Source organism: Phyllobates terribilis, unplaced genomic scaffold (genome assembly GCF_046119375.1).
Source record: "Phyllobates terribilis strain yellow unplaced genomic scaffold, ASM4611937v1 Scaffold_361__1_contigs__length_1927384, whole genome shotgun sequence".
Classification (NCBI taxonomy): domain Eukaryota; kingdom Metazoa; phylum Chordata; class Amphibia; order Anura; family Dendrobatidae; genus Phyllobates; species Phyllobates terribilis.
This window is the reverse complement of record NW_027363121.1, coordinates 1,737,435-1,763,147: the sequence shown is the minus strand read 5'-3', so window position 1 is coordinate 1,763,147 and position 25,713 is coordinate 1,737,435. Positions and strand designations below refer to the sequence as shown.

The 25,713-nt window shown below is 45.2% G+C and overlaps 16 non-coding genes and 3 pseudogenes across 16 annotated transcripts; all 19 read left to right on the top strand.

The window, feature by feature from the left end:
* The first annotated feature begins 372 nt into the window (after positions 1–372).
* On the top strand, positions 373–488 carry LOC141222357 (U2 spliceosomal RNA; annotated as a pseudogene).
* A 524-nt stretch (positions 489–1,012) lies between these two features.
* On the top strand, positions 1,013–1,194 carry LOC141222828 (U2 spliceosomal RNA). Its single transcript, XR_012290579.1, has one exon. It is a non-coding gene; the product is annotated as a U2 spliceosomal RNA (small nuclear RNA).
* Positions 1,195–2,306: 1,112 nt separating this feature from the next.
* On the top strand, positions 2,307–2,497 carry LOC141222749 (U2 spliceosomal RNA). The gene has a single exon (XR_012290504.1). It is a non-coding gene; the product is annotated as a U2 spliceosomal RNA (small nuclear RNA).
* Positions 2,498–3,612: 1,115 nt separating this feature from the next.
* LOC141222637 (U2 spliceosomal RNA) lies at positions 3,613–3,803 on the top strand. The gene has a single exon (XR_012290399.1). It is a non-coding gene; the product is annotated as a U2 spliceosomal RNA (small nuclear RNA).
* Positions 3,804–4,918: 1,115 nt separating this feature from the next.
* On the top strand, positions 4,919–5,010 carry LOC141222355 (U2 spliceosomal RNA; annotated as a pseudogene).
* A 789-nt stretch (positions 5,011–5,799) lies between these two features.
* Positions 5,800–5,979, top strand: LOC141222839 (U2 spliceosomal RNA; annotated as a pseudogene).
* Positions 5,980–8,932: 2,953 nt separating this feature from the next.
* LOC141222317 (U2 spliceosomal RNA) lies at positions 8,933–9,117 on the top strand. The gene has a single exon (XR_012290120.1). It is a non-coding gene; the product is annotated as a U2 spliceosomal RNA (small nuclear RNA).
* A 1,115-nt stretch (positions 9,118–10,232) lies between these two features.
* LOC141222636 (U2 spliceosomal RNA) lies at positions 10,233–10,423 on the top strand. Its single transcript, XR_012290398.1, has one exon. It is a non-coding gene; the product is annotated as a U2 spliceosomal RNA (small nuclear RNA).
* Positions 10,424–11,538: 1,115 nt separating this feature from the next.
* On the top strand, positions 11,539–11,729 carry LOC141222634 (U2 spliceosomal RNA). Its single transcript, XR_012290396.1, has one exon. It is a non-coding gene; the product is annotated as a U2 spliceosomal RNA (small nuclear RNA).
* Positions 11,730–12,844: 1,115 nt separating this feature from the next.
* On the top strand, positions 12,845–13,035 carry LOC141222633 (U2 spliceosomal RNA). Its single transcript, XR_012290395.1, has one exon. It is a non-coding gene; the product is annotated as a U2 spliceosomal RNA (small nuclear RNA).
* Positions 13,036–14,150: 1,115 nt separating this feature from the next.
* On the top strand, positions 14,151–14,341 carry LOC141222632 (U2 spliceosomal RNA). Its single transcript, XR_012290394.1, has one exon. It is a non-coding gene; the product is annotated as a U2 spliceosomal RNA (small nuclear RNA).
* A 1,115-nt stretch (positions 14,342–15,456) lies between these two features.
* On the top strand, positions 15,457–15,647 carry LOC141222631 (U2 spliceosomal RNA). The gene has a single exon (XR_012290393.1). It is a non-coding gene; the product is annotated as a U2 spliceosomal RNA (small nuclear RNA).
* Positions 15,648–16,762: 1,115 nt separating this feature from the next.
* LOC141222630 (U2 spliceosomal RNA) lies at positions 16,763–16,953 on the top strand. The gene has a single exon (XR_012290392.1). It is a non-coding gene; the product is annotated as a U2 spliceosomal RNA (small nuclear RNA).
* Positions 16,954–18,068: 1,115 nt separating this feature from the next.
* LOC141222629 (U2 spliceosomal RNA) lies at positions 18,069–18,259 on the top strand. The gene has a single exon (XR_012290391.1). It is a non-coding gene; the product is annotated as a U2 spliceosomal RNA (small nuclear RNA).
* A 1,115-nt stretch (positions 18,260–19,374) lies between these two features.
* On the top strand, positions 19,375–19,565 carry LOC141222628 (U2 spliceosomal RNA). The gene has a single exon (XR_012290390.1). It is a non-coding gene; the product is annotated as a U2 spliceosomal RNA (small nuclear RNA).
* A 1,115-nt stretch (positions 19,566–20,680) lies between these two features.
* LOC141222627 (U2 spliceosomal RNA) lies at positions 20,681–20,871 on the top strand. The gene has a single exon (XR_012290389.1). It is a non-coding gene; the product is annotated as a U2 spliceosomal RNA (small nuclear RNA).
* Positions 20,872–21,986: 1,115 nt separating this feature from the next.
* On the top strand, positions 21,987–22,177 carry LOC141222626 (U2 spliceosomal RNA). The gene has a single exon (XR_012290388.1). It is a non-coding gene; the product is annotated as a U2 spliceosomal RNA (small nuclear RNA).
* Positions 22,178–23,292: 1,115 nt separating this feature from the next.
* Positions 23,293–23,483, top strand: LOC141222625 (U2 spliceosomal RNA). The gene has a single exon (XR_012290387.1). It is a non-coding gene; the product is annotated as a U2 spliceosomal RNA (small nuclear RNA).
* Positions 23,484–24,598: 1,115 nt separating this feature from the next.
* On the top strand, positions 24,599–24,789 carry LOC141222623 (U2 spliceosomal RNA). Its single transcript, XR_012290385.1, has one exon. It is a non-coding gene; the product is annotated as a U2 spliceosomal RNA (small nuclear RNA).
* The last annotated feature ends 924 nt before the right edge of the window (positions 24,790–25,713 follow it).

Here is a 25,713-nt window from a genome sequence, read left to right as displayed (position 1 = left end):
GCAGCCACCTTCAGTCTGCTGCTGGACAGCCAGCAGCAGCAGCAGCAGGAGAGGTATGTAATCAGGAGCCCTCCTGCTAAGGGTAGACAGCTGCTCGTTCCACCCCACCCCCCGCCTTAATTGGTTCTCCTCCCTTCCAACGGTGTTGAGGCGGGTGGGAACAGCAGGGGGTGAAGGTGCTGTGTTTAAAGAGGTGGAGTTATGCAGATCTAAAACGCGTGGATTGCAGCAGCAGCAAGCCGAAAAGTGCAGGCATGTAAGGGATCTAGAGGTTGACAACATGTCTTCTTAACGGGAGTCCAGGAGCTCATCTCCACAAATGGACTTTTCAGGATCCTTGGGTGGCTCCGTAGTTTGAAACCAATTCTGGTTATCGCTTCTCGGCCTTTTAGCTAAGATCAAGTGTAGTATCTTTTGAAAAGGCAGTTTTGTCCTTGGGCTGCCCTAGTAAATTGATGCATATTACACACTGGTTTGGTGCACTTGTTAGTACGCCAGGTGGCTCATAGAGTTATCTGATGGAAAACATGGCCCTCCAGGATCGAAGTCACTAGGCTGGGTAAGTGTGAGGGCTTTGGAGCAATGTGCCCCAGGAGTAGGCGCCCTGGTGGGAGTCCAAGCTTACTGGGACTGGGAACCCCAGAAAGACTTGGCTTCGTTGCACGCCGCACCTTTGCCAATCATACTTTCTGAGCAACCCCCCCTATTCCTGGCCTCCGGGCTAGGAAGGGGAATTTTTATAAACCCGGTCGGAGGTCCGGTCAGCTTTGGGCTGAGAAACCAACACAGGCTCCAGCTCCACTAGGGTGGCAGCCTAGATGGAAGCTGGGAGCACGAAAACGGCTCTTCTCCGGCTTCGGCTAGGGAGAGCATCGGAGATCCCTGACCCTCGCTGTGGCCTTCTGGCTCGGAGGGATGGGGATGGTTTATTGGGGACCCTCTCCTCCGGGAAGGGTCCACATGAATCCTCGCCTCGTGCGCTGTTTTGGTGTGACTTCGGTCACATTTTTCAGTGCCTTGGATGCAGCTTCAATCAAAAAATCTGTTCTTATCAGTTTAATATCTGATACGTCCCCTATCTGGGGACCATATATTAAATGGATTTTTAGAACAGGGAGATGGAAAAAGAGCTTGCTCTGTCCACTCCACGCATTGACCTGGTATTGCAGTATCTCCAGGACCGGTGCACCCCTTCTTTAATGCAGTTTCTAAAATCAGAAAGAATTGAATTCAATGTTTTTTGTTCATTTTGCTTGTTTGTCGGATTTTGGGATGGACTCTTTGGCTTTGCTTTTCTTCTCCTCATTGGATTTTTCATGTTCAAAGTTGCAGAAGCCAGATTACAAGCTCATTTTGGTTCAACTTCAGCAACTGTGCATTGCATTGCCATGTAATGTGATGCAATGCTATCTTTCTAGCTCTCCCTTTTTACTTCCTTTTGGATAAACAGACATATTAGGCAAGCATTTTGGAGCTTTCACCTAAATAACTACAGGTGGTGAGATAAGCTGCACAATATAATTGACCTTTCAGTATATTGTTGCACACACACCATCTATTTAGCAAATGCCCTTGTTATCAACAGCAGCCTTTTAAACTCACCTGAGCTAACAGGTATGTGCGCTGGTTACTCTGCTGCGCTTAAAATTTCTTTTTTGGTTTGCTACAATGCCTTTTCTGAAACGTTGTCTCCTTCTGCTGGAACACTGACTTCTTTCATTTAATGCCTGCAGACTATAAAAGAGAACCCAACCCAAAAAGTTTGGTTGATTAGTCTGTGGCATTCTGTTAAACTGTTGCTTATGGCGGTCTCTGTGAGCTTCTCAGCGACATTCAGCCAGCCAGGTATCCTGCCTGCAGTAGATGGAATGTGGCAATGGAACGCTGGCTGCGCGTGTCATAATAGGCTCTGAGCCTTTATATACCTGTGCACAGCAGCAGCCACCTTCAGTCTGCTGCTGGACAGCCAGCAGCAGCAGCAGGAGAGGTATGTAATCAGGAGCCCTCCTGCTAAGGGTAGACAGCTGCTCGTTCCACCCCACCCCCCGCCTTAATTGGTTCTCCTCCCTTCCAACGGTGTTGAAGCGGGTGGGAACAGCAGGGGGTGAAGGTGCTGTGTTTAAAGAGGTGGAGTTATGCAGATCTAAAATGCGTGGATTGCAGCAGCAGCAAGCCGAAAAGTGCAGGCATGTAAGGGATCTAGAGGTTGACAACATGTCTTCTTAACGGGAGTCCAGGAGCTCATCTCCACAAATGGACTTTTCAGGATCCTTGGGTGGCTCCGTAGTTTGAAACCAATTCTGGTTATCGCTTCTCGGCCTTTTGGCTAAGATCAAGTGTAGTATCTGTTCTTATCAGTTTAATATCTGATACGTTCCCTATCTGGGGACCATATATTAAATGGATTTTTAGAACAGGGAGATGGAAAAAGAGCTTGCTCTGTCCACTCCACGCATTGACCTGGTATTGCAGTATCTCCAGGACCGGTGCACCCCTTCTTTAATGCAGTTTCTAAAATCAGAAAGAATTGAATTCAATGTTTTTTGTTCATTTTGCTTGTTTGTCGGATTTTGGGATGGACTCTTTGGCTTTGCTTTTCTTCTCCTCATTGGATTTTTCATGTTCAAAGTTGCAGAAGCCAGATTACAAGCTCATTTTGGTTCAACTTCAGCAACTGTGCATTGCATTGCCATGTAATGTGATGCAATGCTATCTTTCTAGCTCTCCCTTTTTACTTCCTTTTGGATAAACAGACATATTAGGCAAGCATTTTGCAGCTTTCACCTAAATAACTACAGGTGGTGAGATAAGCTGCACAATATAATTGACCTTTCAGTATATTGTTGCACACACACCATCTATTTAGCAAATGCCCTTGTTATCAACAGCAGCCTTTTAAACTCACCTGAGCTAACAGGTATGTGCGCTGGTTACTCTGCTGCGCTTAAAATTTCTTTTTTGGTTTGCTACAATGCCTTTTCTGAAACGTTGTCTCCTTCTGCTGGAACACTGACTTCTTTCATTTAATGCCTGCAGACTATAAAAGAGAACCCAACCCAAAAAGTTTGGTTGATTAGTCTGTGGCATTCTGTTAAACTGTTGCTTATGGCGGTCTCTGTGAGCTTCTCAGCGACATTCAGCCAGCCAGGTATCCTGCCTGCAGTAGATGGAATGTGGCAATGGAACGCTGGCTGCGCGTGTCATAATAGGCTCTGAGCCTTTATATACCTGTGCACAGCAGCAGCCACCTTCAGTCTGCTGCTGGACAGCCAGCAGCAGCAGCAGCAGGAGAGGTATGTAATCAGGAGCCCTCCTGCTAAGGGTAGACAGCTGCTCGTTCCACCCCACCCCCCGCCTTAATTGGTTCTCCTCCCTTCCAACGGTGTTGAGGCGGGTGGGAACAGCAGGGGGTGAAGGTGCTGTGTTTAAAGAGGTGGAGTTATGCAGATCTAAAACGCGTGGATTGCAGCAGCAGCAAGCCGAAAAGTGCAGGCATGTAAGGGATCTAGAGGTTGACAACATGTCTTCTTAACGGGAGTCCAGGAGCTCATCTCCACAAATGGACTTTTCAGGATCCTTGGGTGGCTCCGTAGTTTGAAACCAATTCTGGTTATCGCTTCTCGGCCTTTTGGCTAAGATCAAGTGTAGTATCTGTTCTTATCAGTTTAATATCTGATACGTCCCCTATCTGGGGACCATATATTAAATGGATTTTTAGAACAGGGAGATGGAAAAAGAGCTTGCTCTGTCCACTCCACGCATTGACCTGGTATTGCAGTATCTCCAGGACCGGTGCACCCCTTCTTTAATGCAGTTTCTAAAATCAGAAAGAATTGAATTCAATGTTTTTTGTTCATTTTGCTTGTTTGTCGGATTTTGGGATGGACTCTTTGGCTTTGCTTTTCTTCTCCTCATTGGATTTTTCATGTTCAAAGTTGCAGAAGCCAGATTACAAGCTCATTTTGGTTCAACTTCAGCAACTGTGCATTGCATTGCCATGTAATGTGATGCAATGCTATCTTTCTAGCTCTCCCTTTTTACTTCCTTTTGGATAAACAGACATATTAGGCAAGCATTTTGGAGCTTTCACCTAAATAACTACAGGTGGTGAGATAAGCTGCACAATATAATTGACCTTTCAGTATATTGTTGCACACACACCATCTATTTAGCAAATGCCCTTGTTATCAACAGCAGCCTTTTAAACTCACCTGAGCTAACAGGTATGTGCGCTGGTTACTCTGCTGCGCTTAAAATTTCTTTTTTGGTTTGCTACAATGCCTTTTCTGAAACGTTGTCTCCTTCTGCTGGAACACTGACTTCTTTCATTTAATGCCTGCAGACTATAAAAGAGAACCCAACCCAAAAAGTTTGGTTGATTAGTCTGTGGCATTCTGTTAAACTGTTGCTTATGGCGGTCTCTGTGAGCTTCTCAGCGACATTCAGCCAGCCAGGTATCCTGCCTGCAGTAGATGGAATGTGGCAATGGAACGCTGGCTGCGCGTGTCATAATAGGCTCTGAGCCTTTATATACCTGTGCACAGCAGCAGCCACCTTCAGTCTGCTGCTGGACAGCCAGCAGCAGCAGCAGCAGGAGAGGTATGTAATCATGAGCCCTCCTGCTAAGGGTAGACAGCTGCTCGTTCCACCCCACCCCCCGCCTTAATTGGTTCTCCTCCCTTCCAACGGTGTTGAGGCGGGTGGGAACAGCAGGGGGTGAAGGTGCTGTGTTTAAAGAGGTGGAGTTATGCAGATCTAAAACGCGTGGATTGCAGCAGCAGCAAGCCGAAAAGTGCAGGCATGTAAGGGATCTAGAGGTTGACAACATGTCTTCTTAACGGGAGTCCAGGAGCTCATCTCCACAAATGGACTTTTCAGGATCCTTGGGTGGCTCCGTAGTTTGAAACCAATTCTGGTTATCGCTTCTCGGCCTTTTGGCTAAGATCAAGTGTAGTATCTTTCGAAAAGGCGGTTTTGGATGTTGGCCGCCCTAGTAGATTGATACATTATGCACACTGGGGTTTAGGCGCTTGTTAGTACGCCAGGTGGCTAATATAGTCATCTGGTGGAAAGCATGGCCCCCCAGGATCGACGCCATTGGGCCGGGGAAGATCGAAAGCCCGAAGTGTGAAGTGCCCCAGGAGTGGTGACCCTGGGGTGCCTTAACTCACTGGGATTGGGAACCCCACTTGAGTTTATGGCACATTTGCACAAGCACTTCAAATTTTCTTTCTTTGCACACACCCTTATTCCGGGCCTTCTGGCCTTAGGATGGGGAATTTTTCAATTCCCGGTCGAAGGTCCGGGCAGTATTATACTGTGAAACCTTCACTATTTATTTAATTTCTTTGTCACTGTGTGTCCACTTATTCACGTGTGTCACGTCCTACTAGGATTTTGTCGGGATGCGGTTCCCTTACGGGTTCCTCTCTTGGCAGGTCTAGGGGGGGAGTGTGTGGCCATCAGGTTCCGCTCCCCCCTGAACCCCCCTGGCTCTCCTCTTTCGGGAAGACAGCGTTGTTGGCTCCCCTCTTCCGGGAGGGGAGCACAGTCTTTGGCTCCCAGTGCCTTGCTCGGGTGAGAACTCGGGCAGGTGCTGGGGGTAAGATTGGGTCGCCTCTGGCTTCGGCTGGAGGTGGCTTTTTGTCCCTGTTCCTCGCTGTGGCCTTTTGGCTCGGAGGGACGAGGAATGGTTTGGGGGACCCTTCTCCTTTTGGAGAGGGTTTCAAGAAGACCAGCATCCTAGTGCACTTTTTTTGTGGCACTTGTCACTTTTTTAAGCGCACTCGGGTTTTGTACACGAATTCGGGCTTTCGATAAAAAAAATCTGTTCTTATCAGTTTAATATCTGATACGTCCCCTATCTGGGGACCATATATTAAATGGATTTTTAGAACAGGGAGATGGAAAAAGAGCTTGCTCTGTCCACTCCACGCATTGACCTGGTATTGCAGTATCTCCAGGACCGGTGCACCCCTTCTTTAATGCAGTTTCTAAAATCAGAAAGAATTGAATTCAATGTTTTTTGTTCATTTTGCTTGTTTGTCGGATTTTGGGATGGACTCTTTGGCTTTGCTTTTCTTCTCCTCATTGGATTTTTCATGTTCAAAGTTGCAGAAGCCAGATTACAAGCTCATTTTGGTTCAACTTCAGCAACTGTGCATTGCATTGCCATGTAATGTGATGCAATGCTATCTTTCTAGCTCTCCCTTTTTACTTCCTTTTGGATAAACAGACATATTAGGCAAGCATTTTGGAGCTTTCACCTAAATAACTACAGGTGGTGAGATAAGCTGCACAATATAATTGACCTTTCAGTATATTGTTGCACACACACCATCTATTTAGCAAATGCCCTTGTTATCAACAGCAGCCTTTTAAACTCACCTGAGCTAACAGGTATGTGCGCTGGTTACTCTGCTGCGCTTAAAATTTCTTTTTTGGTTTGCTACAATGCCTTTTCTGAAACGTTGTCTCCTTCTGCTGGAACACTGACTTCTTTCATTTAATGCCTGCAGACTATAAAAGAGAACCCAACCCAAAAAGTTTGGTTGATTAGTCTGTGGCATTCTGTTAAACTGTTGCTTATGGCGGTCTCTGTGAGCTTCTCAGCGACATTCAGCCAGCCAGGTATCCTGCCTGCAGTAGATGGAATGTGGCAATGGAACGCTGGCTGCGCGTGTCATAATAGGCTCTGAGCCTTTATATACCTGTGCACAGCAGCAGCCACCTTCAGTCTGCTGCTGGACAGCCCCCAGCAGCAGCAGCAGGAGAGGTATGTAATCAGGAGCCCTCCTGCTAAGGGTAGACAGCTGCTCGTTCCACCCCACCCCCCGCCTTAATTGGTTCTCCTCCCTTCCAACGGTGTTGAGGCGGGTGGGAACAGCAGGGGGTGAAGGTGCTGTGTTTAAAGAGGTGGAGTTATGCAGATCTAAAACGCGTGGATTGCAGCAGCAGCAAACCGAAAAGTGCAGGCATGTAAGGGATCTAGAGGTTGACAACATGTCTTCTTAACGGGAGTCCAGGAGCTCATCTCCACAAATGGACTTTTCAGGATCCTTGGGTGGCTCCGTAGTTTGAAACCAATTCTGGTTATCGCTTCTCGGCCTTTTGGCTAAGATCAAGTGCAGTGATCTACCGGTTGCTGCCTTGGTCTTGGCTGAGAGGTGCCTTGGGTACCCGGCTCCTTGGCCTCGGGGGATCGCTGCATGTAGCAGTGCGGCTTCACCCCCTTGCTGCTTTTGGGGAGCCGGATTAGTCCCTGGGCAACGAGGGGCGATCAGCCTGCCTGCTTTTTTTAAGTAGGCGAGGAGGATTTTTGCCACGTTTGGTGTGAAGATATGGACGGGAGAAGCCCAAATATGCTGACCTGTGAAGAGGTCCCAGTTTTTGCAAGACTGAAGAATGCAGTGCGGTTTATTTTTTTGGATCCAGAGAAGAAGAAGTCTGGCTTGTTTTTTTTGGTAGAGAAGATTTTGTTTGGACTATTGGAAGTTCAAATGGAACAAGTTTTGTCTATGTTGGAGTTCCCGAAGAGAGGGATATATGATGTTATTTTTTGTTCAGAAGATATCTTTTCTGACTTTTGGAAGAGAATGGATCTAGTGAAGGAAGATTCGATACTTGAAGGTGTTTTTTTTGTGTCGCATTTTCCTAGGAAGGAAAGGCTAATAGTAATAAGGATGTATAGTCCTTTCATATTGGAAGAAGAGATCATGACCTTTTTATCCCGGTACTGTGAGAAAGTGAGTTCTGCTGGCAAAATGTTTAACCGATATGGTTTTTGGACCACGAGGTGGAGGTTCCTGGTCAAGTTCAAGGAAAGTTCGGATGGTGTTGTGGTACTCCCACCAAGTAGATTCAAAATCGGGACAGTTAATGGAGATATGTTCTTTACAGGTATGCCGAAGTTTTGTAGGCGTTGTAAACAGTATGGCCATGAAAAGGATTCCTGTACATTACAGTGGTGTGCCAAGTGTGAAGAAGTGGGACATAAGGCAGAGAATTGTGAAAAAAGTAAGAAATGTAATCTATGTGGTGGCAGTGGTCATTTATATGATTGCTGTCCTGTCAATAAAAGGGAGGAGAAGTCAGTTGACAAGGAAGATGGAAATGAAGAAGAGTCTGAAGCTGCCCCCCATGATGAAACGGAAGAGAACATATCTCAAAAGAAGGAGGAACAAATAAGAGATATAAGAAAAGAAGGTGATCATATGGAAGAAGATACTGAGAGTGATATCACAGGCGTTGAGATTGAAAATACTAGCTTGGAAGAAGAAGTGGAGGTGGATAGGGAGTCAGAAGATCAGGAGGAAAGTGAGTCCTCCAGTCAGGATGAAAAGGAAGGTGCTGTAAGTAATATGGAAGAGGAGGAGGAGGGTGAAGAAACTAGTGAAGAAGAAAGAGAGGATGTCGCATGTGAAGCCAGAGAAGAAATTGAAGGAGTTTTGTCATCTGGGAAGGACTCTAGTGAAGCAAAGGATGTTTCAGAAAAAAATATGAGGGAGATCGAGGAGAGACAAGAAGTGTTGAAAATGCTAGAGAGTTGTGAAGGGGGGAGTCAGGCTAGTCTAAGGCGCAAAGTGTGGAATAACATTTATAGCGATATGCATCGTTTTTTTTCAACTTACAGAATACCTCAGTCGTTGGCTAAAGAGGTAGAAGAAGCTTGGGATGGTCGGTTTCTGGATGGAAGGCTTTTGAATGCCTTGGCAGCATATGGCCTGAAGAGAGGAATGTTGCCTTAAATCGTAATGGTAAAGATTGTAATGTTGTGATGTAAAGAATATGGAATAACTGTATTGTGATAATATAAACGTATATATATAAAATAAGATTGGAAAAATGGATATATGACCCACAATGATGGATAACAACCTAATACCATTTGGAAATCATTGCAAAGCATGAAATGGTAAATATGGGAATTGTAATCTGAGTGGAAATAAAAAAAAAAAAAAAAAATCTGTTCTTATCAGTTTAATATCTGATACGTCCCCTATCTGGGGACCATATATTAAATGGATTTTTAGAACAGGGAGATGGAAAAAGAGCTTGCTCTGTCCACTCCACGCATTGACCTGGTATTGCAGTATCTCCAGGACCGGTGCACCCCTTCTTTAATGCAGTTTCTAAAATCAGAAAGAATTGAATTCAATGTTTTTTGTTCATTTTGCTTGTTTGTCGGATTTTGGGATGGACTCTTTGGCTTTGCTTTTCTTCTCCTCATTGGATTTTTCATGTTCAAAGTTGCAGAAGCCAGATTACAAGCTCATTTTGGTTCAACTTCAGCAACTGTGCATTGCATTGCCATGTAATGTGATGCAATGCTATCTTTCTAGCTCTCCCTTTTTACTTCCTTTTGGATAAACAGACATATTAGGCAAGCATTTTGGAGCTTTCACCTAAATAACTACAGGTGGTGAGATAAGCTGCACAATATAATTGACCTTTCAGTATATTGTTGCACACACACCATCTATTTAGCAAATGCCCTTGTTATCAACAGCAGCCTTTTAAACTCACCTGAGCTAACAGGTATGTGCGCTGGTTACTCTGCTGCGCTTAAAATTTCTTTTTTGGTTTGCTACAATGCCTTTTCTTAAACGTTGTCTCCTTCTGCTGGAACACTGACTTCTTTCATTTAATGCCTGCAGACTATAAAAGAGAACCCAACCCAAAAAGTTTGGTTGATTAGTCTGTGGCATTCTGTTAAACTGTTGCTTATGGCGGTCTCTGTGAGCTTCTCAGCGACATTCAGCCAGCCAGGTATCCTGCCTGCAGTAGATGGAATGTGGCAATGGAACGCTGGCTGCGCGTGTTATAATAGGCTCTGAGCCTTTATATACCTGTGCACAGCAGCAGCCACCTTCAGTCTGCTGCTGGACAGCCAGCAGCAGCAGCAGCAGGAGAGGTATGTAATCAGGAGCCCTCCTGCTAAGGGTAGACAGCTGCTCGTTCCACCCCACCCCCCGCCTTAATTGGTTCTCCTCCCTTCCAACGGTGTTGAGGCGGGTGGGAACAGCAGGGGGTGAAGGTGCTGTGTTTAAAGAGGTGGAGTTATGCAGATCTAAAACGCGTGGATTGCAGCAGCAGCAAGCCGAAAAGTGCAGGCATGTAAGGGATCTAGAGGTTGACAACATGTCTTCTTAACGGGAGTCCAGGAGCTCATCTCCACAAATGGACTTTTCAGGATCTTTGGGTGGCTCCGTAGTTTGAAACCAATTCTGGTTATCGCTTCTCGGCCTTTTGGCTAAGATCAAGTGTAGTATCTGTTCTTATCAGTTTAATATCTGATACGTCCCCTATCTGGGGACCATATATTAAATGGATTTTTAGAACAGGGAGATGGAAAAAGAGCTTGCTCTGTCCACTCCACGCATTGACCTGGTATTGCAGTATCTCCAGGACCGGTGCACCCCTTCTTTAATGCAGTTTCTAAAATCAGAAAGAATTGAATTCAATGTTTTTTGTTCATTTTGCTTGTTTGTCGGATTTTGGGATGGACTCTTAGGCTTTGCTTTTCTTCTCCTCATTGGATTTTTCATGTTCAAAGTTGCAGAAGCCAGATTACAAGCTCATTTTGGTTCAACTTCAGCAACTGTGCATTGCATTGCCATGTAATGTGATGCAATGCTATCTTTCTAGCTCTCCCTTTTTACTTCCTTTTGGATAAACAGACATATTAGGCAAGCATTTTGGAGCTTTCACCTAAATAACTACAGGTGGTGAGATAAGCTGCACAATATAATTGACCTTTCAGTATATTGTTGCACACACACCATCTATTTAGCAAATGCCCTTGTTATCAACAGCAGCCTTTTAAACTCACCTGAGCTAACAGGTATGTGCGCTGGTTACTCTGCTGCGCTTAAAATTTCTTTTTTGGTTTGCTACAATGCCTTTTCTGAAACGTTGTCTCCCTCTGCTGGAACACTGACTTCTTTCATTTAATGCCTGCAGACTATAAAAGAGAACCCAACCCAAAAAGTTTGGTTGATTAGTCTGTGGCATTCTGTTAAACTGTTGCTTATGGCGGTCTCTGTGAGCTTCTCAGCGACATTCAGCCAGCCAGGTATCCTGCCTGCAGTAGATGGAATGTGGCAATGGAACGCTGGCTGCGCGTGTCATAATAGGCTCTGAGCCTTTATATACCTGTGCACAGCAGCAGCCACCTTCAGTCTGCTGCTGGACAGCCAGCAGCAGCAGCAGCAGGAGAGGTATGTAATCAGGAGCCCTCCTGCTAAGGGTAGACAGCTGCTCGTTCCACCCCACCCCCCGCCTTAATTGGTTCTCCTCCCTTCCAACGGTGTTGAGGCGGGTGGGAACAGCAGGGGGTGAAGGTGCTGTGTTTAAAGAGGTGGAGTTATGCAGATCTAAAACGCGTGGATTGCAGCAGCAGCAAGCCGAAAAGTGCAGGCATGTAAGGGATCTAGAGGTTGACAACATGTCTTCTTAACGGGAGTCCAGGAGCTCATCTCCACAAATGGACTTTTCAGGATCCTTGGGTGGCTCCGTAGTTTGAAACCAATTCTGGTTATCGCTTCTCGGCCTTTTGGCTAAGATCAAGTGTAGTATCTGTTCTTATCAGTTTAATATCTGATACGTCCCCTATCTGGGGACCATATATTAAATGGATTTTTAGAACAGGGAGATGGAAAAAGAGCTTGCTCTGTCCACTCCACGCATTGACCTGGTATTGCAGTATCTCCAGGACCGGTGCACCCCTTCTTTAATGCAGTTTCTAAAATCAGAAAGAATTGAATTCAATGTTTTTTGTTCATTTTGCTTGTTTGTCGGATTTTGGGATGGACTCTTTGGCTTTGCTTTTCTTCTCCTCATTGGATTTTTCATGTTCAAAGTTGCAGAAGCCAGATTACAAGCTCATTTTGGTTCAACTTCAGCAACTGTGCATTGCATTGCCATGTAATGTGATGCAATGCTATCTTTCTAGCTCTCCCTTTTTACTTCCTTTTGGATAAACAGACATATTAGGCAAGCATTTTGGAGCTTTCACCTAAATAACTACAGGTGGTGAGATAAGCTGCACAATATAATTGACCTTTCAGTATATTGTTGCACACACACCATCTATTTAGCAAATGCCCTTGTTATCAACAGCAGCCTTTTAAACTCACCTGAGCTAACAGGTATGTGCGCTGGTTACTCTGCTGCGCTTAAAATTTCTTTTTTGGTTTGCTACAATGCCTTTTCTGAAACGTTGTCTCCTTCTGCTGGAACACTGACTTCTTTCATTTAATGCCTGCAGACTATAAAAGAGAACCCAACCCAAAAAGTTTGGTTGATTAGTCTGTGGCATTCTGTTAAACTGTTGCTTATGGCGGTCTCTGTGAGCTTCTCAGCGACATTCAGCCAGCCAGGTATCCTGCCTGCAGCAGATGGAATGTGGCAATGGAACGCTGGCTGCGCGTGTCATAATAGGCTCTGAGCCTTTATATACCTGTGCACAGCAGCAGCCACCTTCAGTCTGCTGCTGGACAGCCAGCAGCAGCAGCAGCAGGAGAGGTATGTAATCAGGAGCCCTCCTGCTAAGGGTAGACAGCTGCTCGTTCCACCCCACCCCCCGCCTTAATTGGTTCTCCTCCCTTCCAACGGTGTTGAGGCGGGTGGGAACAGCAGGGGGTGAAGGTGCTGTGTTTAAAGAGGTGGAGTTATGCAGATCTAAAACGCGTGGATTGCAGCAGCAGCAAGCTGAAAAGTGCAGGCATGTAAGGGATCTAGAGGTTGACAACATGTCTTCTTAACGGGAGTCCAGGAGCTCATCTCCACAAATGGACTTTTCAGGATCCTTGGGTGGCTCCGTAGTTTGAAACCAATTCTGGTTATCGCTTCTCGGCCTTTTGGCTAAGATCAAGTGTAGTATCTGTTCTTATCAGTTTAATATCTGATACGTCCCCTATCTGGGGACCATATATTAAATGGATTTTTAGAACAGGGAGATGGAAAAAGAGCTTGCTCTGTCCACTCCACGCATTGACCTGGTATTGCAGTATCTCCAGGACCGGTGCACCCCTTCTTTAATGCAGTTTCTAAAATCAGAAAGAATTGAATTCAATGTTTTTTGTTCATTTTGCTTGTTTGTCGGATTTTGGGATGGACTCTTTGGCTTTGCTTTTCTTCTCCTCATTGGATTTTTCATGTTCAAAGTTGCAGAAGCCAGATTACAAGCTCATTTTGGTTCAACTTCAGCAACTGTGCATTGCATTGCCATGTAATGTGATGCAATGCTATCTTTCTAGCTCTCCCTTTTTACTTCCTTTTGGATAAACAGACATATTAGGCAAGCATTTTGGAGCTTTCACCTAAATAACTACAGGTGGTGAGATAAGCTGCACAATATAATTGACCTTTCAGTATATTGTTGCACACACACCATCTATTTAGCAAATGCCCTTGTTATCAACAGCAGCCTTTTAAACTCACCTGAGCTAACAGGTATGTGCGCTGGTTACTCTGCTGCGCTTAAAATTTCTTTTTTGGTTTGCTACAATGCCTTTTCTTAAACGTTGTCTCCTTCTGCTGGAACACTGACTTCTTTCATTTAATGCCTGCAGACTATAAAAGAGAACCCAACCCAAAAAGTTTGGTTGATTAGTCTGTGGCATTCTGTTAAACTGTTGCTTATGGCGGTCTCTGTGAGCTTCTCAGCGACATTCAGCCAGCCAGGTATCCTGCCTGCAGTAGATGGAATGTGGCAATGGAACGCTGGCTGCGCGTGTCATAATAGGCTCTGAGCCTTTATATACCTGTGCACAGCAGCAGCCACCTTCAGTCTGCTGCTGGACAGCCAGCAGCAGCAGCAGCAGGAGAGGTATGTAATCAGGAGCCCTCCTGCTAAGGGTAGACAGCTGCTCGTTCCACCCCACCCCCCGCCTTAATTGGTTCTCCTCCCTTCCAACGGTGTTGAGGCGGGTGGGAACAGCAGGGGGTGAAGGTGCTGTGTTTAAAGAGGTGGAGTTATGCAGATCTAAAACGCGTGGATTGCAGCAGCAGCAAGCCGAAAAGTGCAGGCATGTAAGGGATCTAGAGGTTGACAACATGTCTTCTTAACGGGAGTCCAGGAGCTCATCTCCACAAATGGACTTTTCAGGATCCTTGGGTGGCTCCGTAGTTTGAAACCAATTCTGGTTATCGCTTCTCGGCCTTTTGGCTAAGATCAAGTGTAGTATCTGTTCTTATCAGTTTAATATCTGATACGTCCCCTATCTGGGGACCATATATTAAATGGATTTTTAGAACAGGGAGATGGAAAAAGAGCTTGCTCTGTCCACTCCACGCATTGACCTGGTATTGCAGTATCTCCAGGACCGGTGCACCCCTTCTTTAATGCAGTTTCTAAAATCAGAAAGAATTGAATTCAATGTTTTTTGTTCATTTTGCTTGTTTGTCGGATTTTGGGATGGACTCTTTGGCTTTGCTTTTCTTCTCCTCATTGGATTTTTCATGTTCAAAGTTGCAGAAGCCAGATTACAAGCTCATTTTGGTTCAACTTCAGCAACTGTGCATTGCATTGCCATGTAATGTGATGCAATGCTATCTTTCTAGCTCTCCCTTTTTACTTCCTTTTGGATAAACAGACATATTAGGCAAGCATTTTGGAGCTTTCACCTAAATAACTACAGGTGGTGAGATAAGCTGCACAATATAATTGACCTTTCAGTATATTGTTGCACACACACCATCTATTTAGCAAATGCCCTTGTTATCAACAGCAGCCTTTTAAACTCACCTGAGCTAACAGGTATGTGCGCTGGTTACTCTGCTGCGCTTAAAATTTCTTTTTTGGTTTGCTACAATGCCTTTTCTTAAACGTTGTCTCCTTCTGCTGGAACACTGACTTCTTTCATTTAATGCCTGCAGACTATAAAAGAGAACCCAACCCAAAAAGTTTGGTTGATTAGTCTGTGGCATTCTGTTAAACTGTTGCTTATGGCGGTCTCTGTGAGCTTCTCAGCGACATTCAGCCAGCCAGGTATCCTGCCTGCAGTAGATGGAATGTGGCAATGGAACGCTGGCTGCGCGTGTCATAATAGGCTCTGAGCCTTTATATACCTGTGCACAGCAGCAGCCACCTTCAGTCTGCTGCTGGACAGCCAGCAGCAGCAGCAGCAGGAGAGGTATGTAATCAGGAGCCCTCCTGCTAAGGGTAGACAGCTGCTCGTTCCACCCCACCCCCCGCCTTAATTGGTTCTCCTCCCTTCCAACGGTGTTGAGGCGGGTGGGAACAGCAGGGGGTGAAGGTGCTGTGTTTAAAGAGGTGGAGTTATGCAGATCTAAAACGCGTGGATTGCAGCAGCAGCAAGCCGAAAAGTGCAGGCATGTAAGGGATCTAGAGGTTGACAACATGTCTTCTTAACGGGAGTCCAGGAGCTCATCTCCACAAATGGACTTTTCAGGATCCTTGGGTGGCTCCGTAGTTTGAAACCAATTCTGGTTATCGCTTCTCGGCCTTTTGGCTAAGATCAAGTGTAGTATCTGTTCTTATCAGTTTAATATCTGATACGTCCCCTATCTGGGGACCATATATTAAATGGATTTTTAGAACAGGGAGATGGAAAAAGAGCTTGCTCTGTCCACTCCACGCATTGACCTGGTATTGCAGTATCTCCAGGACCGGTGCACCCCTTCTTTAATGCAGTTTCTAAAATCAGAAAGAATTGAATTCAATGTTTTTTGTTCATTTTGCTTGTTTGTCGGATTTTGGGATGGACTCTTTGGCTTTGCTTTTCTTCTCCTCATTGGATTTTTCATGTTCAAAGTTGCAGAAGCCAGATTACAAGCTCATTTTGGTTCAACTTCAGCAACTGTGCATTGCATTGCCATGTAATGTGATGCAATGCTATCTTTCTAGCTCTCCCTTTTTACTTCCTTTTGGATAAACAGACATATTAGGCAAGCATTTTGGAGCTTTCACCTAAATAACTACAGGTGGTGAGATAAGCTGCACAATATAATTGACCTTTCAGTATATTGTTGCACACACACCATCTATTTAGCAAATGCCCTTGTTATCAACAGCAGCCTTTTAAACTCACCTGAGCTAACAGGTATGTGCGCTGGTTACTCTGCTGCGCTTAAAATTTCTTTTTTGGTTTGCTACAATGCCTTTTCTTAAACGTTGTCTCCTTCTGCTGGAACACTGACTTCTTTCATTTAATGCCTGCAGACTATAAAAGAGAACCCAACCCAAAAAGTTTGGTTGATTAGTCTGTGGCATTCTGTTAAACTGTTGCTTATGGCGGTCTCTGTGAGCTTCTCAGCGACATTCAGCCAGCCAGGTATCCTGCCTGCAGTAGATGGAATGTGGCAATGGAACGCTGGCTGCGCGTGTCATAATAGGCTCTGAGCCTTTATATACCTGTGCACAGCAGCAGCCACCTTCAGTCTGCTGCTGGACAGCCAGCAGCAGCAGCAGCAGGAGAGGTATGTAATCAGGAGCCCTCCTGCTAAGGGTAGACAGCTGCTCGTTCCACCCCACCCCCCGCCTTAATTGGTTCTCCTCCCTTCCAACGGTGTTGAGGCGGGTGGGAACAGCAGGGGGTGAAGGTGCTGTGTTTAAAGAGGTGGAGTTATGCAGATCTAAAACGCGTGGATTGCAGCAGCAGCAAGCCGAAAAGTGCAGGCATGTAAGGGATCTAGAGGTTGACAACATGTCTTCTTAACGGGAGTCCAGGAGCTCATCTCCACAAATGGACTTTTCAGGATCCTTGGGTGGCTCCGTAGTTTGAAACCAATTCTGGTTATCGCTTCTCGGCCTTTTGGCTAAGATCAAGTGTAGTATCTGTTCTTATCAGTTTAATATCTGATACGTCCCCTATCTGGGGACCATATATTAAATGGATTTTTAGAACAGGGAGATGGAAAAAGAGCTTGCTCTGTCCACTCCACGCATTGACCTGGTATTGCAGTATCTCCAGGACCGGTGCACCCCTTCTTTAATGCAGTTTCTAAAATCAGAAAGAATTGAATTCAATGTTTTTTGTTCATTTTGCTTGTTTGTCGGATTTTGGGATGGACTCTTTGGCTTTGCTTTTCTTCTCCTCATTGGATTTTTCATGTTCAAAGTTGCAGAAGCCAGATTACAAGCTCATTTTGGTTCAACTTCAGCAACTGTGCATTGCATTGCCATGTAATGTGATGCAATGCTATCTTTCTAGCTCTCCCTTTTTACTTCCTTTTGGATAAACAGACATATTAGGCAAGCATTTTGGAGCTTTCACCTAAATAACTACAGGTGGTGAGATAAGCTGCACAATATAATTGACCTTTCAGTATATTGTTGCACACACACCATCTATTTAGCAAATGCCCTTGTTATCAACAGCAGCCTTTTAAACTCACCTGAGCTAACAGGTATGTGCGCTGGTTACTCTGCTGCGCTTAAAATTTCTTTTTTGGTTTGCTACAATGCCTTTTCTTAAACGTTGTCTCCTTCTGCTGGAACACTGACTTCTTTCATTTAATGCCTGCAGACTATAAAAGAGAACCCAACCCAAAAAGTTTGGTTGATTAGTCTGTGGCATTCTGTTAAACTGTTGCTTATGGCGGTCTCTGTGAGCTTCTCAGCGACATTCAGCCAGCCAGGTATCCTGCCTGCAGTAGATGGAATGTGGCAATGGAACGCTGGCTGCGCGTGTCATAATAGGCTCTGAGCCTTTATATACCTGTGCACAGCAGCAGCCACCTTCAGTCTGCTGCTGGACAGCCAGCAGCAGCAGCAGCAGGAGAGGTATGTAATCAGGAGCCCTCCTGCTAAGGGTAGACAGCTGCTCGTTCCACCCCACCCCCCGCCTTAATTGGTTCTCCTCCCTTCCAACGGTGTTGAGGCGGGTGGGAACAGCAGGGGGTGAAGGTGCTGTGTTTAAAGAGGTGGAGTTATGCAGATCTAAAACGCGTGGATTGCAGCAGCAGCAAGCCGAAAAGTGCAGGCATGTAAGGGATCTAGAGGTTGACAACATGTCTTCTTAACGGGAGTCCAGGAGCTCATCTCCACAAATGGACTTTTCAGGATCCTTGGGTGGCTCCGTAGTTTGAAACCAATTCTGGTTATCGCTTCTCGGCCTTTTGGCTAAGATCAAGTGTAGTATCTGTTCTTATCAGTTTAATATCTGATACGTCCCCTATCTGGGGACCATATATTAAATGGATTTTTAGAACAGGGAGATGGAAAAAGAGCTTGCTCTGTCCACTCCACGCATTGACCTGGTATTGCAGTATCTCCAGGACCGGTGCACCCCTTCTTTAATGCAGTTTCTAAAATCAGAAAGAATTGAATTCAATGTTTTTTGTTCATTTTGCTTGTTTGTCGGATTTTGGGATGGACTCTTTGGCTTTGCTTTTCTTCTCCTCATTGGATTTTTCATGTTCAAAGTTGCAGAAGCCAGATTACAAGCTCATTTTGGTTCAACTTCAGCAACTGTGCATTGCATTGCCATGTAATGTGATGCAATGCTATCTTTCTAGCTCTCCCTTTTTACTTCCTTTTGGATAAACAGACATATTAGGCAAGCATTTTGGAGCTTTCACCTAAATAACTACAGGTGGTGAGATAAGCTGCACAATATAATTGACCTTTCAGTATATTGTTGCACACACACCATCTATTTAGCAAATGCCCTTGTTATCAACAGCAGCCTTTTAAACTCACCTGAGCTAACAGGTATGTGCGCTGGTTACTCTGCTGCGCTTAAAATTTATTTTTTGGTTTGCTACAATGCCTTTTCTGAAACGTTGTCTCCTTCTGCTGGAACACTGACTTCTTTCATTTAATGCCTGCAGACTATAAAAGAGAACCCAACCCAAAAAGTTTGGTTGATTAGTCTGTGGCATTCTGTTAAACTGTTGCTTATGGCGGTCTCTGTGAGCTTCTCAGCGACATTCAGCCAGCCAGGTATCCTGCCTGCAGTAGATGGAATGTGGCAATGGAACGCTGGCTGCGCGTGTCATAATAGGCTCTGAGCCTTTATATACCTGTGCACAGCAGCAGCCACCTTCAGTCTGCTGCTGGACAGCCAGCAGCAGCAGCAGCAGGAGAGGTATGTAATCAGGAGCCCTCCTGCTAAGGGTAGACAGCTGCTCGTTCCACCCCACCCCCCGCCTTAATTGGTTCTCCTCCCTTCCAACGGTGTTGAGGCGGGTGGGAACAGCAGGGGGTGAAGGTGCTGTGTTTAAAGAGGTGGAGTTATGCAGATCTAAAACGCGTGGATTGCAGCAGCAGCAAGCCGAAAAGTGCAGGCATGTAAGGGATCTAGAGGTTGACAACATGTCTTCTTAACGGGAGTCCAGGAGCTCATCTCCACAAATGGACTTTTCAGGATCCTTGGGTGGCTCCGTAGTTTGAAACCAATTCTGGTTATCGCTTCTCGGCCTTTTGGCTAAGATCAAGTGTAGTATCTGTTCTTATCAGTTTAATATCTGATACGTCCCCTATCTGGGGACCATATATTAAATGGATTTTTAGAACAGGGAGATGGAAAAAGAGCTTGCTCTGTCCACTCCACGCATTGACCTGGTATTGCAGTATCTCCAGGACCGGTGCACCCCTTCTTTAATGCAGTTTCTAAAATCAGAAAGAATTGAATTCAATGTTTTTTGTTCATTTTGCTTGTTTGTCGGATTTTGGGATGGACTCTTTGGCTTTGCTTTTCTTCTCCTCATTGGATTTTTCATGTTCAAAGTTGCAGAAGCCAGATTACAAGCTCATTTTGGTTCAACTTCAGCAACTGTGCATTGCATTGCCATGTAATGTGATGCAATGCTATCTTTCTAGCTCTCCCTTTTTACTTCCTTTTGGATAAACAGACATATTAGGCAAGCATTTTGGAGCTTTCACCTAAATAACTACAGGTGGTGAGATAAGCTGCACAATATAATTGACCTTTCAGTATATTGTTGCACACACACCATCTATTTAGCAAATGCCCTTGTTATCAACAGCAGCCTTTTAAACTCACCTGAGCTAACAGGTATGTGCGCTGGTTACTCTGCTGCGCTTAAAATTTCTTTTTTGGTTTGCTACAATGCCTTTTCTTAAACGTTGTCTCCTTCTGCTGGAACACTGACTTCTTTCATTTAATGCCTGCAGACTATAAAAGAGAACCCAACCCAAAAAGTTTGGTTGATTAGTCTGTGGCATTCTGTTAAACTGTTGCTTATGGCGGTCTCTGTGAGCTTCTCAGCGACATTCAGCCAGCCAGGTATCCTGCCTGCAGTAGATGGAATGTGGCAATGGAACGCTGGCTGCGCGTGTCATAATAGGCTCTGAGCCTTTATATACCTGTGCACAGCAGCAGCCACCTTCAGTCTGCTGCTGGACAGCCAGCAGCAGCAGCAGCAGGAGAGGTATGTAATCAGGAGCCCTCCTGCTAAGGGTAGACAGCTGCTCGTTCCACCCCACCCCCCGCCTTAATTGGTTCTCCTCCCTTCCAACGGTGTTGAGGCGAGTGGGAACAGCAGGGGGTGAAGGTGCTGTGTTTAAAGAGGTGGAGTTATGCAGATCTAAAACGCGTGGATTGCAGCAGCAGCAAGCCGAAAAGTGCAGGCATGTAAGGGATCTAGAGGTTGACAACATGTCTTCTTAACGGGAGTCCAGGAGCTCATCTCCACAAATGGACTTTTCAGGATCCTTGGGTGGCTCCGTAGTTTGAAACCAATTCTGGTTATCGCTTCTCGGCCTTTTGGCTAAGATCAAGTGTAGTATCTGTTCTTATCAGTTTAATATCTGATACGTCCCCTATCTGGGGACCATATATTAAATGGATTTTTAGAACAGGGAGATGGAAAAAGAGCTTGCTCTGTCCACTCCACGCATTGACCTGGTATTGCAGTATCTCCAGGACCGGTGCACCCCTTCTTTAATGCAGTTTCTAAAATCAGAAAGAATTGAATTCAATGTTTTTTGTTCATTTTGCTTGTTTGTCGGATTTTGGGATGGACTCTTTGGCTTTGCTTTTCTTCTCCTCATTGGATTTTTCATGTTCAAAGTTGCAGAAGCCAGATTACAAGCTCATTTTGGTTCAACTTCAGCAACTGTGCATTGCATTGCCATGTAATGTGATGCAATGCTATCTTTCTAGCTCTCCCTTTTTACTTCCTTTTGGATAAACAGACATATTAGGCAAGCATTTTGGAGCTTTCACCTAAATAACTACAGGTGGTGAGATAAGCTGCACAATATAATTGACCTTTCAGTATATTGTTGCACACACACCATCTATTTAGCAAATGCCCTTGTTATCAACAGCAGCCTTTTAAACTCACCTGAGCTAACAGGTATGTGCGCTGGTTACTCTGCTGCGCTTAAAATTTCTTTTTTGGTTTGCTACAATGCCTTTTCTGAAACGTTGTCTCCTTCTGCTGGAACACTGACTTCTTTCATTTAATGCCTGCAGACTATAAAAGAGAACCCAACCCAAAAAGTTTGGTTGATTAGTCTGTGGCATTCTGTTAAACTGTTGCTTATGGCGGTCTCTGTGAGCTTCTCAGCGACATTCAGCCAGCCAGGTATCCTGCCTGCAGTAGATGGAATGTGGCAATGGAACGCTGGCTGCGCGTGTCATAATAGGCTCTGAGCCTTTATATACCTGTGCACAGCAGCAGCCACCTTCAGTCTGCTGCTGGACAGCCAGCAGCAGCAGCAGCAGGAGAGGTATGTAATCAGGAGCCCTCCTGCTAAGGGTAGACAGCTGCTCGTTCCACCCCACCCCCCGCCTTAATTGGTTCTCCTCCCTTCCAACGGTGTTGAGGCGGGTGGGAACAGCAGGGGGTGAAGGTGCTGTGTTTAAAGAGGTGGAGTTATGCAGATCTAAAACGCGTGGATTGCAGCAGCAGCAAGCCGAAAAGTGCAGGCATGTAAGGGATCTAGAGGTTGACAACATGTCTTCTTAACGGGAGTCCAGGAGCTCATCTCCACAAATGGACTTTTCAGGATCCTTGGGTGGCTCCGTAGTTTGAAACCAATTCTGGTTATCGCTTCTCGGCCTTTTGGCTAAGATCAAGTGTAGTATCTGTTCTTATCAGTTTAATATCTGATACGTCCCCTATCTGGGGACCATATATTAAATGGATTTTTAGAACAGGGAGATGGAAAAAGAGCTTGCTCTGTCCACTCCACGCATTGACCTGGTATTGCAGTATCTCCAGGACCGGTGCACCCCTTCTTTAATGCAGTTTCTAAAATCAGAAAGAATTGAATTCAATGTTTTTTGTTCATTTTGCTTGTTTGTCGGATTTTGGGATGGACTCTTTGGCTTTGCTTTTCTTCTCCTCATTGGATTTTTCATGTTCAAAGTTGCAGAAGCCAGATTACAAGCTCATTTTGGTTCAACTTCAGCAACTGTGCATTGCATTGCCATGTAATGTGATGCAATGCTATCTTTCTAGCTCTCCCTTTTTACTTCCTTTTGGATAAACAGACATATTAGGCAAGCATTTTGGAGCTTTCACCTAAATAACTACAGGTGGTGAGATAAGCTGCACAATATAATTGACCTTTCAGTATATTGTTGCACACACACCATCTATTTAGCAAATGCCCTTGTTATCAACAGCAGCCTTTTAAACTCACCTGAGCTAACAGGTATGTGCGCTGGTTACTCTGCTGCGCTTAAAATTTCTTTTTTGGTTTGCTACAATGCCTTTTCTTAAACGTTGTCTCCTTCTGCTGGAACACTGACTTCTTTCATTTAATGCCTGCAGACTATAAAAGAGAACCCAACCCAAAAAGTTTGGTTGATTAGTCTGTGGCATTCTGTTAAACTGTTGCTTATGGCGGTCTCTGTGAGCTTCTCAGCGACATTCAGCCAGCCAGGTATCCTGCCTGCAGTAGATGGAATGTGGCAATGGAACGCTGGCTGCGCGTGTCATAATAGGCTCTGAGCCTTTATATACCTGTGCACAGCAGCAGCCACCTTCAGTCTGCTGCTGGACAGCCAGCAGCAGCAGCAGCAGGAGAGGTATGTAATCAGGAGCCCTCCTGCTAAGGGTAGACAGCTGCTCGTTCCACCCCACCCCCCGCCTTAATTGGTTCTCCTCCCTTCCAACGGTGTTGAGGCGGGTGGGAACAGCAGGGGGTGAAGGTGCTGTGTTTAAAGAGGTGGAGTTATGCAGATCTAAAACGCGTGGATTGCAGCAGCAGCAAGCCGAAAAGTGCAGGCATGTAAGGGATCTAGAGGTTGACAACATGTCTTCTTAACGGGAGTCCAGGAGCTCATCTCCACAAATGGACTTTTCAGGATCCTTGGGTGGCTCCGTAGTTTGAAACCAATTCTGGTTATCGCTTCTCGGCCTTTTGGCTAAGATCAAGTGTAGTATCTGTTCTTATCAGTTTAATATCTGATACGTCCCCTATCTGGGGACCATATATTAAATGGATTTTTAGAACAGGGAGATGGAAAAAGAGCTTGCTCTGTCCACTCCACGCATTGACCTGGTATTGCAGTATCTCCAGGACCGGTGCACCCCTTCTTTAATGCAGTTTCTAAAATCAGAAAGAATTGAATTCAATGTTTTTTGTTCATTTTGCTTGTTTGTCGGATTTTGGGATGGACTCTTTGGCTTTGCTTTTCTTCTCCTCATTGGATTTTTCATGTTCAAAGTTGCAGAAGCCAGATTACAAGCTCATTTTGGTTCAACTTCAGCAACTGTGCATTGCATTGCCATGTAATGTGATGCAATGCTATCTTTCTAGCTCTCCCTTTTTACTTCCTTTTGGATAAACAGACATATTAGGCAAGCATTTTGGAGCTTTCACCTAAATAACTACAGGTGGTGAGATAAGCTGCACAATATAATTGACCTTTCAGTATATTGTTGCACACACACCATCTATTTAGCAAATGCCCTTGTTATCAACAGCAGCCTTTTAAACTCACCTGAGCTAACAGGTATGTGCGCTGGTTACTCTGCTGCGCTTAAAATTTCTTTTTTGGTTTGCTACAATGCCTTTTCTGAAACGTTGTCTCCTTCTGCTGGAACACTGACTTCTTTCATTTAATGCCTGCAGACTATAAAAGAGAACCCAACCCAAAAAGTTTGGTTGATTAGTCTGTGGCATTCTGTTAAACTGTTGCTTATGGCGGTCTCTGTGAGCTTCTCAGCGACATTCAGCCAGCCAGGTATCCTGCCTGCAGTAGATGGAATGTGGCAATGGAACGCTGGCTGCGCGTGTCATAATAGGCTCTGAGCCTTTATATACCTGTGCACAGCAGCAGCCACCTTCAGTCTGCTGCTGGACAGCCAGCAGCAGCAGCAGCAGGAGAGGTATGTAATCAGGAGCCCTCCTGCTAAGGGTAGACAGCTGCTCGTTCCACCCCACCCCCCGCCTTAATTGGTTCTCCTCCCTTCCAACGGTGTTGAGGCGGGTGGGAACAGCAGGGGGTGAAGGTGCTGTGTTTAAAGAGGTGGAGTTATGCAGATCTAAAACGCGTGGATTGCAGCAGCAGCAAGCCGAAAAGTGCAGGCATGTAAGGGATCTAGAGGTTGACAACATGTCTTCTTAACGGGAGTCCAGGAGCTCATCTCCACAAATGGACTTTTCAGGATCCTTGGGTGGCTCCGTAGTTTGAAACCAATTCTGGTTATCGCTTCTCGGCCTTTTGGCTAAGATCAAGTGTAGTATCTGTTCTTATCAGTTTAATATCTGATACGTCCCCTATCTGGGGACCATATATTAAATGGATTTTTAGAACAGGGAGATGGAAAAAGAGCTTGCTCTGTCCACTCCACGCATTGACCTGGTATTGCAGTATCTCCAGGACCGGTGCACCCCTTCTTTAATGCAGTTTCTAAAATCAGAAAGAATTGAATTCAATGTTTTTTGTTCATTTTGCTTGTTTGTCGGATTTTGGGATGGACTCTTTGGCTTTGCTTTTCTTCTCCTCATTGGATTTTTCATGTTCAAAGTTGCAGAAGCCAGATTACAAGCTCATTTTGGTTCAACTTCAGCAACTGTGCATTGCATTGCCATGTAATGTGATGCAATGCTATCTTTCTAGCTCTCCCTTTTTACTTCCTTTTGGATAAACAGACATATTAGGCAAGCATTTTGGAGCTTTCACCTAAATAACTACAGGTGGTGAGATAAGCTGCACAATATAATTGACCTTTCAGTATATTGTTGCACACACACCATCTATTTAGCAAATGCCCTTGTTATCAACAGCAGCCTTTTAAACTCACCTGAGCTAACAGGTATGTGCGCTGGTTACTCTGCTGCGCTTAAAATTTCTTTTTTGGTTTGCTACAATGCCTTTTCTGAAACGTTGTCTCCTTCTGCTGGAACACTGACTTCTTTCATTTAATGCCTGCAGACTATAAAAGAGAACCCAACCCAAAAAGTTTGGTTGATTAGTCTGTGGCATTCTGTTAAACTGTTGCTTATGGCGGTCTCTGTGAGCTTCTCAGCGACATTCAGCCAGCCAGGTATCCTGCCTGCAGTAGATGGAATGTGGCAATGGAACGCTGGCTGCGCGTGTCATTATAGGCTCTGAGCCTTTATATACCTGTGCACAGCAGCAGCCACCTTCAGTCTGCTGCTGGACAGCCAGCAGCAGCAGCAGCAGGAGAGGTATGTAATCAGGAGCCCTCCTGCTAAGGGTAGACAGCTGCTCGTTCCACCCCACCCCCCGCCTTAATTGGTTCTCCTCCCTTCCAACGGTGTTGAGGCGGGTGGGAACAGCAGGGGGTGAAGGTGCT